This window comes from Equus asinus, chromosome 24, assembly GCF_041296235.1.
Source record: "Equus asinus isolate D_3611 breed Donkey chromosome 24, EquAss-T2T_v2, whole genome shotgun sequence".
NCBI lineage: Eukaryota > Metazoa > Chordata > Mammalia > Perissodactyla > Equidae > Equus > Equus asinus.
The window spans coordinates 55,165,802-55,184,561 of NC_091813.1; the positions used below are offsets into that span (position 1 = coordinate 55,165,802).

The 18,760-nt window shown below is 37.3% G+C and overlaps 1 long non-coding RNA gene across 1 annotated transcript in view; it reads left to right on the forward strand.

The window, feature by feature from the left end:
• LOC139041837 (uncharacterized) overlaps positions 1 to 18,760 on the forward strand; it is a 43,038-nt gene that overhangs the window by 18,439 nt on the left and 5,839 nt on the right. Inside the window, exon 2 of the long non-coding RNA XR_011497827.1 lies at positions 16,025 to 16,130. This is a non-coding gene — a long non-coding RNA (uncharacterized lncRNA). The remainder of the gene's footprint in view (positions 1 to 16,024; positions 16,131 to 18,760) is intronic.

Here is an 18,760-nt window from a genome sequence, read left to right on the forward strand (position 1 = left end):
CAGCCTTTGGTAGAGTTTACGCTATTGGGCAGGACATGCTCAGCTTTGTTCCTGCTTCCATGCAGCAAGCACACGTTCTAGTGGCAGATCGGAAGACTCATCACTTTGTCCCCACTGCTGGAGCACAATAAGCACAAAGAGGAAAATTTCCCTTTACAGATATCTGGGTAGGAGTCAAGTTTGCAAAATTAGAATCTCCGTTGGGTGGGTTATCCCAAGGTAAGACCCTGCTGGAAATACTGGGAAACGCATCTGGCCCTAGGATCAATTCACATTCTCCAATCCAGAGCTAGCAGCATGAAAGCTTATAGACATTTTAATTTCTGCTTGCTTTCTGTATTTGTTTGTTAATTGTTTCATGTGTATTCACCATCTACAAGGCAGGAACAATCTTACCTTAGAGAGCTGATGTTGAATTACTCGGCATTAAATGTGAATGCTGCCTAAATATGCTTGGCATATATTTGGTGAAGAGCAGTAGTTAGTTCCTCTCTCCTTCAGAATTTTAGAGGCAGAGATCTCCAAAGCGATCTCAGTCTCTTCCAGCCTCTCTACTGATGCATGTTCCTGACCTAGAGTCCTAGGTTTGAAGGAATCTAGTGAAAGGAAAAGTACTATCTGTGATTAACCCTAAATTTAAGACTCATGCAAAACCTTCCATAGATGAAAAGTTTTAATCATTGGAAAGTTCTGCAGTAAACCATAATCTACCTATCTATGAAGCTCCATCACTGTTCTAGAATTTGCCTTCTGGAGAGACATAGTAAGTCTACCATTTCTACTACTTGGTTATCATTCAAATATCATGCCATCCTCCCTCAAGTTAAAGACCCTTATTTCCTCAGCCATTCCTTGCTTAATATGGGACAAACAGTAATTGCTCGATATCAATTAACTGAGCTCCAGTCTCATAATAGCCGACTGTCTACTTGACACATCTCCGTTTGAAAGGAGAAGCTCAAACTCAGTGTACCCAAAATAGTACGATTGATTTACTCCCCAATCCTCCACTTCTAATCTTTTTTATTTCAAAATAAGACACATCCATTCACCCAGATATTCATGAAAAATTTAAGAGCCATTTTTGCATCTTCTCTTTTATACCCAAAAGCAAATCTTGTTATATCTTTAGTAATACTTCTAAAATATCTTTCATCCACCTATCTGCCTCAATCTTTATCTCCTGCAGCCCAGTTCCAGACACCTTTCTGCCTGCCTGGACACTTATAAAGACCTTCTCATTGTTTTCCTAATTCTGCTCTCATGCCTCTTTTTCTTTTTTTTGGTGAGGAAGACTCGCCCTATGCTAACATCCGTTGCCAATCTTCCTCTTTTTTTGCTTGAGGAAGATTAGTCCTGAGCTAACATCCCTGCCAATCTTCCTCTATTTTGTATGTGGGATGGCTCTGCAGTGTGGCTGATGAGTGGAGTAGGTCCGCACCTGGGATCTGAACCTGCAAACCTGGGCCATCAAAGCGGTGTACGTGGAACTTTAACCAAGTGGCCACAGGGCCAGCTCCCCTACACTCATCCCTCTTTGATGCAACTTTCATACAGCAGACGGAGTAATCATTTAAAAATAGAAAATAGATCATGTTGTTCTCCAGCTTAACATCTTACAAAAGCTTTTCACTGTATTTATAATTAAATCCCGAAAAATTACATACTTTACAATCTCTTCTTAGTTCTCTACCCTCACCTTCTATGATTACCTCTCTTTCTCTACCCTACTTCTGTATTCTATACTAGCCTTTTTCCATTTTTGTTCTTGAAACAAGTCAAGATTTTTCCATTTCAGGGCCTCTGTACATGCTGTTCTCTCTGTCTTGACAGTCTTTCCCTCTTCTCTGGGTGTGGTTCTCTCTATTCCTTGTATTCCCGCTGATACAAACTCTCAGACAGGCTTTCCCAAGCCAGCCTAGGTAAAGTATTCTCCCTCCCCACCACGTCATTATTATCTGTCATAGTGCACTTCCACATTTCATTTCTAGCACTTAGCACTATCAGAAATTATCTTAACTGTTGGCTTACTTTTTTATTGTCTGTTTTCCCTTATAGCATATTTCTTGTTCATTACGTTATCCCTAATATCTATAACACTGCCTGGTATATAGTAGGTGTGAAATCAATATTTGCTGAAAGTATGAATAATAAATGAAGTTGCATTTAGAGTCTTGGATGCTAGAAATAGGGGTCTCAGAGATGCAAAATCTGTAAGTGTTGGGAAGATCCAAAATGTGGTCATGAATGTGGAGAAGAATTGAAGGTTCATGGTATAAGGAGGTTAAGGTATGTAGGAACCAAGAAGCTGGATGGTCATCTATATGGACAATCACCCAGATTGATGATGGATCTTGGGTGGGAGAAAAGTGTCCAACTAATGTGTTTTTATTCTTGCCTTTCATTCTTCAAGTTTCTGGAAAAGTCTTCCTTGGAATTTGATTCCTATCGGTATAACAGAATAGTGGTACAGTTTTATTTCCCTAATTTCTACTTAGTAAATTCATGGATTTTGAATTCCCATAAACTCCATGATGTACTGATGTTAACAACTGGCTCCTTGGAATGAAGAAGTCCCAAATCATAGCATTTGCCAATTTCTATGTTATAAGTTTTCCCATCATGACAGATTTCAAGCTACCATTGTGACATCAGCCCAGTCACAAAATTTCTGAAAATTAAACAAGTGACTCCTGAGAGCCCGTATGAGCTGATTCCAGCACACCACTGTGAATAAACCCCATAAGAAGCTCTCTTTCATTCCCATTCAATCTCCCTTTTCTCCTCCAGCTTCCTTTCAAAAGTATGGCCATCTTGCCTGGGAGTTACTCATCTTGTCTAGCAAGTTGAAGATGGTGATAGTTTCCTTAAGCATTTTCATGCTCCTTTGGCATCAGAAGTAGAGTTTCTGTGAAGCTATTGAAACTTGTGTCAGGACCCCTTACTTGCATGAGTCTTTTCTAACACCCAGGAGGTGCCCTCACAATTCCTTATTAATAATTTTTAAAATTATTTTTCTTAGGGGGCAGCTCTGGGGCTGAGTGATTACAGTTCTGTGTGCTCCACTTTGGTGGCCCGGGTTTGTGGGTTCGAGTCTCAGCCAGAGACCTTCATCTCTCATCAAGTCATGCTGTGACGGCGACCCACATAGAAAAACGGGGAAGCTTGGCACAGATGTTAGCCCAGGGATAATCTTCCTCAAGGGTGAAAAAAAAAAAGAAGAGGATTGGCAACGGGTGTTAGCTCAGTGTCAATTTTCCTCAGCAAAAAAAAAAAAAAAGAAAGAAAAGAAAAAAATTACTTTTCTTAAATAAGATGAGGGTCTGCAAAATGTTACAAACTTTAAGATCCCACAAAGCCTGACTCTGCCCCTGTATAGGACATCTAACTGATTACGACATCAAGCAGAAAGATGAATAGACATATTCTGCAGGTGACCACCACAGTTACCTTGGTTTTTATGCTTCTGAGTCTCTGAATGAATTGAATATGCCTCCTGAGCACTGAAAATGTTCCTGTGGATACTGCCACTTTGTGATTTTTTTCTCTCTCCCTATAACCTTGGCTTATCTCTTGGGGTATTAAAAATCTGTACTACTTTGCATCAGGCAATATCAAGCCTAGCCTTTTTTCTGCAAATCCAGATCACACACAGGTATAACCTTGATATCAATATGCCCAAATATTTTAATCATGCTGTCCCTCAGTTTCGTGGCATCAGATTATCTCTATGGTTTTCTCTCAGTGATGGTCCTAGGCCTGTCCACAGGCAATCCAAGGTAAAGCAAACTCAGAGTAACCTCTAGAGAATGAGAGGGTCTGTCTTCTCCTGATGCTGCTCTTCAGGACCAGAATCTCCTTTTAGCTTTGATGAAAAAAGCAAAGACATAATTTTACAAAATAGAATAATACCTGTCAAAGATACAATGACAATAATATCTTTTAAAATCTGAGTTTTCAAAGGTTGAAAACTCTTAGGTATTTTTAGCTAGATAATTCTATTTCCTGTAATGCTTTTAGCCAATACTCTGCAGGTACATGGAAATCCGGAGACTGACAAATGTGGACACCAAAGCACTCGCTGGGCCTGTTTAGAATGTGGGGGCGTAGCCACCTATGTAAGCATGCAGCTGTGTTTCCAACACAATCAGCTGCCTGAATTCCATGCCTAAACTTAGCCAATGCATTTTCATCTGTTAGTAATTAGGAGTTATTTTTAAATGTTCCCTGATTCTTTCTTTGGCATTACCTATAAATCGAATTACCGGAAAACAAATTTGATTTTGAAATCATTTTGGAAATATTTCTTTTTTGTGTGTATTGTGTTGGTATGCAATATTTACAGGCTTAGAAAACAAAACATGAGAAATATAACCAACTATGACCAAAAAAAAGCAAGAAAACACTACAAAAAGAAAAAGTAGAAGCAGAACCATGTAGAAAGCAAGAAAGGATAGATTTCATTGATTTAAAATCCAAACATCAGAAAAGATAGAATTATTTAAGTTGATTTAAAAAAAAAAAAAAATGTGTGTTTTACACTCCATGAATGAATCCTTAGCTTCACTTAAGGTCAAATGATTCTATTTAGTTAGTGCCCCAGGACTTTTAAATGTGATTTAGTTTATAAAAATTCAAATTTCATGCTGCTCTTCAGGAAAGAATCAGTTCTGTAAAATAAAATAAATCTATCGTATCTTTGCTGGTTTCTTCACCATCCTTCAGGCTTGCTCTATATGCTCACATATCGTTGCTTGTCATGCTTATCTCAATCTGGAAAGCTCTTCTGCTTTTTTTTTTTTAAAGATTTTTATTTTTTTTTCCTTTTTCTCCCCAAAGCCCCCCGGTACATAGTTGTGTATTCTTCGTTGTGGGTTCTTCTAGTTGTGGCATGTGGGACGCTGCCTCAGCGTGGTCTGATGAGCAGTGCCATGTCCGCGCCCAGGATTCGAACTAACGAAACACTGGGCCACCTGCAGCGGAGCGCGCGAACTTAACCACTCGGCCACGGGGCCAACCCCTCTTCTGCTTTTATAACTTAACAATTCTCGAGATTTAATCCTCCTCCTTGAAGCTCCATTTGGAATTTTTTCTCCTTTTTCTCAAACTGCGACTTGCTCTACCCCATGTTAGCACTTATTTTACTCTCGTGTATTCAGATCAGTTATTCTCATCTTTCTTTCCAACTAGATTACTTTTAAGATGGAGGCTCTGTCTTAGGCCTCTGTGTATTTCATGGTGCCTAAGAGCAGAGCTTTAGGTATGACAGAAAATATGAAAGTAAAGATGTTTAGAAGTTGGCCCGGTGGCACAGTGGTTAAGTTCGCACTCTGCTTTGGCAGTCCGGGCTTTGCAGGTTTGGATCCCAAGCATGGACCTACACCGCTCATCATGTCATGCTGTGGCAGTGTCCAACACACAAAAGAGAGGAAGATTGGCACAGATGTTAGCTCAGGTACCATCTTCCTCAAGCAAAAAGAGGAAAATTGGCAACGGATATTAGCTCAGGGCCAATCTTCCTCAATAAAACAACAATAAAAAGATGTTTAAGGGCTTCTAGATTTTAGACTATTCTCTCACCTGACAATGTCAAATACCAAGTGCTTAAGCAAAAAATAGTGACAGTTTTTAGGCTTAAAAGAACATAGACTTTGAGTCACATGGCTAGTTTTGAATCCTAGCTCTGCCACTTATACACTGTGTGATTTCAGGCAAATGGCTTAAGTTCTCAGGACATCACTTCCCCCTCCCTAAAATGGAGAACTAATAGTTATCGTAGACTCATTGAACACGCAAAATGAGACATGCACAGAAAGATCTTAGAGTAGTACCTGGCATATAAGCTCTTGGTGTATTCTAGCAATTATTATTAGTCATAAAGCAAATTGATACACTGCTAGAAGAATGCGTAGCACAGAACTATGTTCCCATTATGCTAAACAAGAAGAACAACGACCGACAAATAAGACCTATATCTTGATTCTAATATTGTGACAATGATTATTGGTTATTTTAATTTTCCTTGTAGGCTTTTTAAAAATTTGCTAATTTATCTACATATATTAGTTTATAATGGGAAATTAGATATTGTTTCTTAAAAAATTGAGGATGAATATCAGTAAAACTTTGAAACAGGAGATGGTATAATCTATAAGCTTAGTCCAAAAGTATGCATTTGACTTAAAATTACGTTAGGAGAGTATGAAAATCAAACTTCCACTTCAACCACGAACTATATCAATGAGGAACATGAAGGGAAAGGCCTATAGTAAGCTTCCGGGAGTCTTCTGAGGAGCTGATGTTGCATGCTGCGTTCTCTGGAAACATCTGATTATCTTCCAATGCTGAGATTGAGTTTGAGTTTCAAACTGTTTATTAGGGATCAAGATTTGGAAAGGAAGGAGAAGGAAGAAACTGAAGTGTGATGCAGGCCCACCGAGGCCTTGGTTACCCTGTGGAGATCTCTGGGATGGGTGTTAGCTGTCTGAGTATCCTAGGTCGGGCCCTGGACTTGCTTAATCACTGAGTGTGGGCTGCTGTAAATGTTTTACATATATTTTCACATAATACAAGGTAGTGATGTTATTTGTTTTATATTCGTTTTATCCTTCAGTTTTCCAGATGAGGAATCTGAGACATAGAGAAGTTACAAATCTCTCTCAAGATCACACAGCTAGTGAGTTTAATCCTAGCCAGCCTGACTCTAGAGCCTGATGAATTAACCACCATGTTACTCTGCTTCAGAGATTAAATCTTGTAACCACCTTGTAGGACTTAGGTCACCAGGCCTAGCTGAATTCATTCCAAGATAGTGAAATATATCATAGATTGAATTCTATCAACATTCTTGGTAATGATTCAGATTATGAAAATTCATGGAGAATTAGGTATAAGGAATGGATAGATATTATAAAAATTTCCTGAAAGAAAAGGTGAGCTGTGCATATGAGCCATAAATTGGAAACACTAAAAATGAAAATAATATCATGGACCCAAAATGGGTTCACTAAGAACGAATCTCACCAAAGAATATATTTATTCTTTTACCAGTATGTTTATGTATCACTGGATAATTACAGTAGGATTGGGTTATAAAAGGCATTACTTTCTGTTGTGAAAGAGATTACAAAACAGAGATTAGACCTGACTTTAGAATCAGGCAGAATATGTAGTTGCTTTCACAACATAGCTTGAAGAGGGCATTTGAGAAAGTTAAATCAAATCTATCAAAATCCTGTCATAGGGGATAGATATTACCATTTTTAGTGCTATTACTACTTTAAGCTCTTTTAGATGTCATTCAGTCAACAACAATTATCTTGGGAATATCTGTGGTGTGTGAGATACCACAAAGGCCAAAAGTCTTATGTGAGTGTAAAATTCCATGGTTCTTAATCCTGGGGAGTTTGCATCCCTTGCATTAGCACTGAGTTACCTGGGAGTGCTCAAGCATCAAGCAGACATTGGTTTTTGTAATGTCACGTTATCCTCCACCATCACTCAGCAGATATAGGGATGCCAGTCAGTGTCAGGACTAAACTCACTCAAGAATACTGGTACCTACATCCTTTTAGGAATAAAATAGGAGGAGCATAAGGAAGAAAAGAGTAGCAGTGAAGAATCCATAATCTTCACAAGGTAGCGGTAGTATCCTCCATTTTTGCACTGGGCATCTCTCACAGAATGCCAAGTGAAAACAAGTTATACCTAGGTGATGAGCTGAGGTGTTGCAAGACTTTAAATCTAGTGAAAATACCCAAAGATTTTGCTACATACGCAGTAACATTTTAAACTTCTGAAAGGGGGCAAGGAACAAACCTTTCATTGTTATGTAGATTGTGCGGAGAATAATCCAGCAACTTTAAAGTCAAAGGCATTGCTGACTCATTGGCTTTGCCGAGAGAACAGGCAAGCTAGATATTGACGTGTATTCTGCTGTATGTAAAATTTTCTCCAAAAACAGAAAGGTGGTTTATTTTCTATTTTCTCCATGATTACAAAATATTATAATAATTAAAAAAATAAGAAAAATTAATAGAAGAACATTTAGCACATGGGTATTCAAGATAGGTTAGAGTTGAAATCATCTCAAAAAATATAACATTAACTTCAAATAACTGATATCTCTAGGAGACAGTAATCTAGAGTTGAGAAAAAAAAACAAGGGGTTGATAAGGCCCATAAAAAATTAACACTAGATTTATCTGTGCTATATTAAAAAAATATTGAAATTATTGATACGAGTAAGTGTAATAAAAATAAAATCCTGAATTAGGGGATATATTTTCTTCATAGAGTGTAAGGTACTTTACTAGTTAATTATTTTTTTTTTATTCTCCACATACTACCCCCTCCTTAGTATGTGGATAATAGATTCTATTTGCTTCACAAATCAAGAAATTAGGAGACATAACAAAAGTAACAAGGTCAAGTTATCTTCAGGCAACTTGCCTTCACAAGGACGTCAAACAGAAGCAGGACAGACTGCTCTATAGAAAGTGTTGCCTACTAACGAATAATGGTGGCAACAGGTCCTAATTCTCTACTATATACTTCGTATATTTTCTTCCTTCTTTCTCCCTCCCTATGTGGCAACTTTTTCTCTCTTCCCACTTGTTATTTTTACATAAAGAAAATAATCACTGCTCCATGGAATCCCATGACTCTGCAAGATGAGAAGAGCAGTGGCCAGAAGGAATGGCAGTAGTTGCGTACATACCGCAGAGCTGACATGCAAGCATTTCATTAAATCAGACTTTTCCACAGGGACCATAGAATATCCAGATTGAATTCCAGTTGGGGGATTCTTGGGCAATCATCATAGCAGAAAAACCAAGAGTGAGATTTTTTTTTGTGTGTTTTAACAAAGGTATTGGGCAAGCAATGTCACAAAAAAGATAGTATCGAATAGCAATCAGCTTTAAATATTTAAATTCTGACCTCAAATAACAAAGCAATCCTTTCAGCATGCCAAATAGCAAAAGCTGCTGTCTTCTACGGGAATACAACACCATGCTTGGGATACAAATCTTGTGGCAGGGACTATGTCAGCTGCCATCTGCATGAGGGCACTAGCCATCTAGGGACATGGTCTGGGAGAGTAGGGGTCAGAGGAACAGAGGGAGGGCCCCTCTTTCACCCTCTACTTTGAATCTTGCCTCTTCTCTGTACTCTTAAAAATACTCTCAGAAAGCAGTCAAGTTGAGACGCCTATAAGTAACCAATTGAAAATAGTGGATTAATTTGGCTATCACCTTATTTTAATCAATATCATTCCTCCTGCAAGGTATTTGTCTAAACAAATTTGCCTAGAAGAGTGAACCTTTAATACGTGGATTTTAGGCATCATGAACAGAATGGTGGTAAGACATTGTTGAGTTTTTGTTCAAATCTCTTCACATCTTTTGGGCCTGATTACATACATACGTGTATATGAATGCATATAGATATATATGAACATACATGTATGTATGTATCCACCTTTTATACATATGAACTTCATTTGAATTAATGCAAGGTTTGTCCACTAACCACATCAATGGTTAAGCCAATTACAATTGCCCCCTCTGTTTGACGGTTATTGGAGTTTTTCTGAGTCTTCTTATTGTCTTATTTTTTTTCTCTCCCTGGATGAGGTGAGTAAAGTTGAAGAATTTAAATACTATCTTAATGCTGTTAAAGAAGAACCAGGGGGGAAAATTTACTTTACCAGCTATTAGGAGATAGTACAGAGCCATATTAAAAAAACAAAACGTATGATCTTGATAAAAACAGAAAAATAAATTAACAGACCATAACAAAGCTTAGAAGAAGACATATAGGATATAATTTATGATATCATTGCAAGAAAACGCAACATGAAAAGGGCAATTTTTCTTAGTAGATGACATTGGAAAAATTGGTTTATTATTTGGAAAGCAACTAAAGTTGTGCCCCTACCTTGTACCTCATACAAAAGGAGTCCTGAAGGATTGTATGCCTGAATGTGAAAGGTAAACTCTAACAGAAAAAAATCTTAGGAGGATATTTTTGTGTCCTAGGAGTGAGAAAATATTTCTTCAGAAAGTCTCTAAAATCTCAAACCCAAAAGTGAAAAATTGATAGGTTGCTATATTAAAATTAAAGATTTATGTCCAAAAGCAACAAAAAAGCCAATAGACAGAATAGCCAAAGGTAGTTGGACTATTAAATTGTAATAAGGGATTACTCTCTAGGATATACAATGGTTTCTACAAATCCACAGAGAAAGCGAAGACAGCTGATGGACAAAAAGGGACAAGATAACGAACAAATGACCCCTACGAAGGACAGCCCAAATGGCTAACAAATATATGAAGAGATGCTCCTTCTAATGTTATTTCTAACAACAACAACAACAACAACAAAGGAAACAAAATATCAGACACCACTGTTTAGATACCAGAATATCAAAATTATAAAGGTTCATAAAACAAAGGTTGATGGGAGTGTCAGGGAATACAGCCAGTTTTCTGAAAAGCAACATGAAAGCTCATAAATTAGGTATGCACGTGCCTGTGCACAATGCCGCCCCTGAGCATACCTTCTGGATCATTTCTTACTCAGGTACACAAGCAGCTACGCAGAAGAAGTTTCATCCCAGCATTATTTGTGCGGTTAGGGAATCGGAGTCCATGGCTGGCTCAGGGAACAGACGTGTGAAATGTGGATGCATTGTTTGGAATCCATGTAATTTGGAATTCTATGCAGGGTGAGAGGCAATGGACCAAGTGTCCAGAGAGCAACACGGATAAGCACAGTGTTGAGTGAGAGGAGGAGAAGACAAAATGAGACTTTAGCGCCATTTATGCAAAACCACATGAGCATACAAAACACTGCTGTACACGTGAGTACGTAAATCAAGGACATGAGAGAGGGTGCTTGCAAGGTGAAGTACCAACGGTGAGTGGGAGTGTGGGTTGAGAAATAAAAGGAAAAATAAAACAGAGGAGCCTTGCTCACACTGATTCGCTATGAAATGAACAGAATGACCACTGAACTCCATTAAAAGAAGAAATAAAAATATTGTTTATAAATGAAAATTTTTGTTATAAACTTTCATGAAAACTTCTTATTGCATTTAAAATAATTTTCCCAGTAGCTCCCCTGGGCCTGCATTCCCCCTGCATGACCTGGTGCCCGTCTATCTCCTATCACCTTCCGGCCATATTGGCCCTACCTCAGCTCCTGGGACACAGCACGTGCTTCCATAGCTCAGACTCATTCATTCGGTTTCCTCTCCCTGGAAGGCCTTTGCTCCTCCTTGTGCGCTTGCTTAATTGTTACTTCCTGGGGATATGATTTCTGTTCATGCTTTCGGGAAGGCCCTCCTCTCTTATTCTCTATCACAGCCCCTCCTTGATTCTTTGTTCGCACTTACAACAGTTTGCAGTAATTTTGTTTGCCTCTTCATATACCGATTATTCCCTGCTAGCACGTATGCTCCATCAGAGCAGGTGCTGTGTCTGTCCGGTTCATCACTATATCTGCAGCAACTAGCACATAGCGAGCATAACAGCATTTGTAGTGAATGAATGAATGAATAAACTTTAGATACAAAAGTTCACAAGTTTGCAGAACTTGAAAACTTAAAATCAAAATTAAAGGATATTTTTTGTGCATGTGAGGAAGAATCGCCCTGAGCTACCATCTGTCGCTAATCCTTCTTTTTTTTTGCTTGAGGAAGATTAGTCCTGAGCCCACATCTGTGCCCATCTTCCTCTACTCTGCATACGGGTTGGCTCTATAGCATGGCTGATGAGTGGAATAGGTCCACACCTGGGATGTGAACCCATGAACCAGCCACCGCCGAAGCAGAGCATGGGGAATTTTAGCCACTCAGCCATGGGGCTGGCCCCTAAAGGATATTTTTTTAAAGGGATAGATAGATATGACGGAGTTTTTTATAAAATCATCTTCCTACCTTAGTATATTAAAAAAAAAAGCTCTCATCCATAAGATTTAGGGAACATTTTACATGAATAGAGTACTATATTTAATTCAATTAATGATTTAATTATTAAAAATATTTGCATTGTTCAATATGTCTTGTATTCAAAATATCAATATTGTTGCTATGACATAGTTACAGCTTTCAAACGTTATAGGTATATTTTCAGTTGTTCTTGGTATGTCCTATACAAACCACTCTTTTTTTTTATAAAAAAGAAATATACATATTAAATATAAAAATAATCTTTGAGAAGAAAGTAAAAATGGATACAGATATGACTGAATTATTCACTTGTGAAGAAAAGAGAAATCAAAATTTAAAAATAAATTATGTTTTGCCTTTTAAGATTTTAAAATACCTGTTAATATCAGCTGAGGCTCATACTACTAATTCCCTCTATTATGTGAGAGCTATTTGCCTTGAGAAACTGAGTCACAAAAGGATTGTTCAAGGTCAGACCGTGAATCAGTGACTTTGCTCGGAATGAAAACCCAGAGTGCCGACTCATTGCATTCTAGGCGGTGAGCGCTCAGCCACAGTCCTCAGCTGCCTTATTCAGTTAGTCTGAGGTCAGTAACTGATTTAAAGAAACCACAACTGTCTTCAATCATGGCAGTTGGAATTCTATAGATATTGACATATGTCCTGTGGTATTTCTATTTTTCTTAAAAAAGGAAAGCCTATGAATAAAACAATCAAAGTATACTAAAACAGCAGGAAAGAGAATCTTTAGAATTTTTATTTACGTTGCATAGATTTTATAAAAACCCAAAGCCTTCTCAAATACTCATGCACAACACCGCATTTTACAAAGAACAAAATTCTCAGTTCCTTACTATTAACAACCCAAGGTACATCAGCATTTTCCTATTCTGTTATAAATACTTTCAGTCATAAATGAAGTGAGTTGTTTAATTGCTGAAATGGCTGGTACTTTTGTACACCAAGGTCAGTTGTATTCATTCATTCAGTCAGTTATTCATTCAGAATGCATTTACTTAGTGTGTTAGGCGCCGTGCTAGGTGGCAGACACAATCCTTGCTCTCATAAGGCTTACCTTCTGTTTTCATGAATAGATAAACCGTGCTTGTCCATGAGCTTAAAAGACTAGATCTATTTTATTTTTTCCTATTAGACTGTTTACTGAAAAGTGACGCTAATATTAAAATTTTTCTCTAAAATATAATATCTGCAGATATTTATTGCTAAACTTGAAAAGAAGCAAAAATTATTTGAAGATGTGAACTGCTTGCTATATGCACTGAAAATGAGCAGTGATCGTGCATAATGAAACGTGGTTTGTTACTGGGCAGAAATGACAAGTCATGATACATTCATAAGGATGTGGATATTATGCTTCTTTTGAAAAATCAAACTATATATACGCCATAATAGAACTGAACTCTGCTGGAATATTTGGTTGATTATTTTTCACTATGGCCCTAACAGACTGTTAAACTCCATAGTAGACATTCAGAATCCCATTTAATAATGATCATGTAGAACAGACTTTGAGTACAATTAAAAAGTATATGTAGCTTCCAAGTGGACACCTGATAATTAGGAAATTGTAATCCTTCTGTGGTTAAGAAAATATTTGTATGTTTTTTATGATAAATTACAATTCAAGATTTGAAATTTGACTTAGAAGGGGTGCCCTATCTTTCTCACAAATGTGCTTGTGAGATTTAAAAAAACGAAAAATATACCAGAATGGAAAAATCGAAATGAAGAATGCGCCATTTAGGGTTGCACAGCAAACAAGATTTCTGTGACTAATGGATAAAGTATAAAGCTAGACTGTTTGGAAATCTACATATGTGGACAGAACAGAGGCCAGAAGCCCTGATTCAGTTCCCAGCTTTTAACCACTACCTTACTTCAAATTACCCTGACTCTGGTTGGGAGGGAACAACACATGAAAGAAAATTGCAAGGAATGAAGTTTCTGAGTTGCAGAAAGCAACAGGGTCTAGTGGGAAGAGTTTCGAAGATAGAAAAACAGAGTGAAAATCCCAAGCACACATAGTTTTTCCTCTTTAGATTTCAGTTTTCTCATCACTAAGGTAGACATGATAATGCTTAGCACTTACGGTAGATCATGACGATAATCGCCATTGGTGATGATGATGACTGCAGATGGTGGTGAGAATTCCTAACATTTATTTCATGCTCGTCCTGTGGCAGACCGTGTTAGGTGCTCTGCATGTCTGTGCAGCCTAGAGTAGTGATAAGAACTTGAGCTATGAGGGACTCGGAGGGAGCAGGGTCTGAGAAGTGGCCCTGCGAATACTGTATGTCCTTTGGTAAGATAGCTTGCCTCTGATTCTCAGTTTTTTAATCTGTAAAATAGCACAAATAATCATACCTTATTCTGAAAGTTGTTGTGAGGGTCAAGTAAAAAACTTTATGTAACATGCCCTCCTCAGTTCCTGGCATATGTTGGGTCCCTTCCTTCCTCCTTGATATGACACCTGAACACATGTAGCCAAACCTAACACTGGCTTGGTTTTCTTTATGTGTGGTGAGAATCTCTCACTTATCTAAAATAAAAAAGGGAGTGGTGTTATGGGCTGAATTGTGTCCCCTCAAAATTCCTCTGTTAAAGCCGTAACCCTCATTACCTCAGAATGTGACTGTATTTGGAGACAAGACCTTTAAAGAGGCGACTGAATTAAAGTGAGACTGTAGGGATGGGCCCCAATCCAAACTGACTGGTGACTTTAGAAGAAGAGAAAATTTGGACACACAAAGAGGGGCTCTAGGGGCATGCACTGATAGAACAAAGACCAGGTGAGGACACAGAGAGAAGGTGACCATCTGAAGTCCAAGGAGAGAGGCTTGGTTTCAAAAGCAAGCCTGTCAACACTTTGATTTTGGACTTCTAGCCTCCAGAACTATGAGAAAATACATTTCTGTTGTGTAAGCCCCCTGGCCTGTGGCATTTGTTATGCAGTCCGAGGAAACTAACATAATGTAAGGGGTTGGACTACCTGCATGGTGCTTGCCTGGCATGTGTCTAAAAAGGTGGCTAGGTGGCAGCCTCCAGGCAGTTCCTGTAGCTGGCTCAGCTGTGCCACCAATGTAGTCTCTAAGGCCCAGAGTTCCAGGCATTCACTGTCTAAACTTCACATCAGAACTCTGAGGTCTGCTTTTTTCTTACCCAGAAGATTGTATCATTAAAATGAACATTTGTGCGATCCATTTTTGCATATGCCAGTGGTTTAGAAAATACACAATGAGTGAAACCAAGCATAGAATGTATTACCAAGGAAAAATGGATAAATATTATTATGAGTGAACAAATGGATGGGAGTGCAAGAAATTTAAGAGGTACCCATCCTTCCAAACAGCACAGGGTGTCTCCTATACAACGGGATATGTGGTCTTATACTAATGCTTGGTTGAAAAACTTTATACTCTATTATCTCTGAAGAAGAAATGTATTCCAGCTTCTACTGACATTGAAAAATAGAGCATGCTATGCTTGAAAAAAATTGGACATTTTTAGAAAAGCCCTTAGGCATTTGAGCTTTCACAAGATGCAATACAAAACCAGGCAGTCTGCTTTAAAACAAAGACTAGTGATGGAACAAACATGGGGGGCTGGGGGACAGAACAACTCTGAAAACTAGGATTGTGTAGAAAGTGGAATGGCAGTCAGTGGAAAAGTCTGTAGAGTAGAAGCAGGAGAGAAAAAAGAAAGCACAAAGTAAGTTATGAAAGAAGACATTGAAGGTATTGTGGAAATTCTTAATTCTTAAGCCTTTTTTTGCTTAATATTTAGGAGACCAATTAATAGGTACCCAGGCTAGAACTATAATTTAGAGAAGAAAAGATTGCCTCCCCTGCATCGATTCCTACTGCCTCGTTGTCTTGGGGCCCCGTTTGCATATGCAGTTTCCTCTGCCAGCAGTGCCTTCCTTATTCTTGCTTCCTAGGAAACTTCTCATTTATTCAAGAGCCAGATCACTGTCTCTTTGTTGTATGTCTCCTGACTCTTCCACATAGATTTGTCATTCCCTGAACTGTGTCTTTCATCTCTTTTTGTTAGCGTGACACTGGGTACACCTTGATTATGGTCCTTGAGATGGTGTGATTCTTCACATGATTCAACATGCTGAGGCATCTATTTCTCCTAGCAGATCAGACACTTGAAGGTGAGGACCCTATTTTTGTATCCTCAGTGCCTTATTCTGTGCCTACCATAAATAGAATCTCAATAAAAGTTTGAAAAAGATCATTTTTCAAATATATATAGAAATGTACATATTTCAAATATAACATAAGCATTGATATAGTCTCACTGGAAAAATTCAAATTATGCAGAACTATAGTTAGCAAAATGGGAGTCATCATTAATAAACTTACTCAAGCTGTAATATTCCTTTTTTCTCTTAATATATATGTAGATATTTTCTTGTCAGTAGCTTATGTCTATTGGTGACAGCTGTGTAATATTCCAGAACTTAATTTTATTATAATTTAAATAACCACTTACCCATTCATAACATTTAAGTTCTCACCTCTTTTTTATTTGTTTGGTGGGTTGGTTTTGCTATCACAGCTAATGAAGCAATGATCATCTTTGTACCAACATCTTTCAGCACGTGTATTGGTATGTTTTAAAAATAGATTACCAGAAATAGAAGTGCTCCAACAACAAAAAAATACATTTAAAATATACGCAGATATTGACCATTACTTTCTAAAAAGATCTAACCAATTTAGACTGTCCTCGACAATGTGAGAATATTCTTTTCAATGAATTCTAAGCAATAATTCATGTTGTCAATCTTTGAATTGTGCTATTCTGATAGAAAATATTATGTCATTAAAATCTTTTATTTTCCTGATGACTGTTGAGAGTGAATCTAATTTCAAGTGTTTACCGGGCGGTTACATGTCTTTTAGAATTATCTTTTTTGTCTTTTTCCCCCATTTTTAAAAACCTAGATTGCTTGCCAATTTCTTATTTATTTATAAGAACTCTTTATATAGTCTGATATTAATGTTTAGTTGTTAAATAAGTCATACATATTTCTTTTCAAACTGTTGCTTGAGTTCTCACATTTGTATGGTGTTTTTGTCTTATAAAAGTTTTTTGCTCAAATATATTTGGTAAAATTGTGGCTAAATTTGTTGGTTTATTCCTTATATTTTCTGGAATGTTTAAAATCTCGCTTAGGAATGCTTTCACTGCATACAATTATAAAAATATTCTCCTCTATTTTATTTGTTTTATAGCTTACTTTTTATGTCTACTTTTTTATTCATTTGGAGTTTATTTTGCATAGGATATGATACAAAGAGGTCTGATAATGGTTTTCTAAATGAATAAACCATTGTCACAAACTATTTATTACATCTTTCTCCTACTGATTTGAAAAATGACCATTATCATAAGTATGTGCATATATAGGTGAATTCCATTCATCTCTTTCTCTATATTTGCACCAAATATAATAATGACAATTACTTTAACATCATAGAATCTTTTGGAATATGATAAGGCAAATCTTCTTTCATTCTTTTTTTTTTTTTTTTTTGAGGAAGATTAGCCCTGAGGTAACATCTGCTGCCAGTCCTCCTCTTTTTGCTGAGGAAGACTGGCCCTGAGCTAACATTCATGCCCATTTTCCTCTACTTTATATGTGGGATGCCTACCACAGCATGTCTTTTGCCAAGTGGTGCCATGTTTGCACCCAGGATCCGAACCAATGAACCCTGGGCCGCCGAAGCAGAACGTGCGAACTTAACTGCTGCGCCACCAGGCCGGCCCCCTTCTTTCATTCTTTTTAAAAATGTTTTGCTACTAAAGATTTCTCTTTTCCATATAAAGTTTAGAATTAGCTGGTCAAGTTTTATTTTAATGTAACAAGTGGGATTTTCATGGATCCATGAATTATAGATTAATTTGAGAATAGAGTTATTTATGAAACCTAGTTTTCCCATCTAGGAACATGACATAATGAATGACTCTAATTATGTGATTTGGGGCAAATCACTCAAACTTTCTGTGCTTTAGTTTTCTCACCTATAAAATGGGAATTCTAAGAGTGCTGATCTGAAGGAGTTATTATGAGGATGAAATGAGATAATATAATAAAAGATTGCATGATACTATCTGATATTTAATATGTGCTAGTAAATAATGTTGTTACTAATATCATTATTGTTATTATTAGTTGATTAGACTATTCTATGTCCTTCAGTAAAATTTTATAATTTTCATCTTCATTTAGATCTTATACACTACTTGTTAGATTTAAATGTAGGTATTTTCTATTTTCTAATTGATATTGTGGTTTTATAAATTATTGATTTTTGTTTATTGATACCATAACTGGGAGTATTGATTGAACTTGTGTTACCTTTAAAAGTTTTCCAGATGATTTTCTTAGATTTTCAGATAAAACAATCATACTGTCTGTAAAAAGTGACTTTCCAAGACTGATGTCTCAGGTTTTACTTGTCTCCCTGAATTAGCAAGGCTGAATTGTGGCAGTGGTCACAGACTCAAATGTCTGTGGAGGCCAATTAACATACATGAGTGAAGTGGGAACTGAGTAAAAAGAGGGAAATTGGTGGGAGCCTTAGTAAACCAGGGAATGCCCTGTTTAAAGGCATTAAACATATAGGGAGGGGACCAATATGTTTGGTCCAAGGAATGCCATTTTTTGGCTCCTATTTGCATAGTCATTACACTAGATTAGAAATTCCCAAAGTGTGGTCTGCTGGATCCTGGGAGTTCTCAACACCCTTTGGAGGTCAAAACTATTTGCATAAT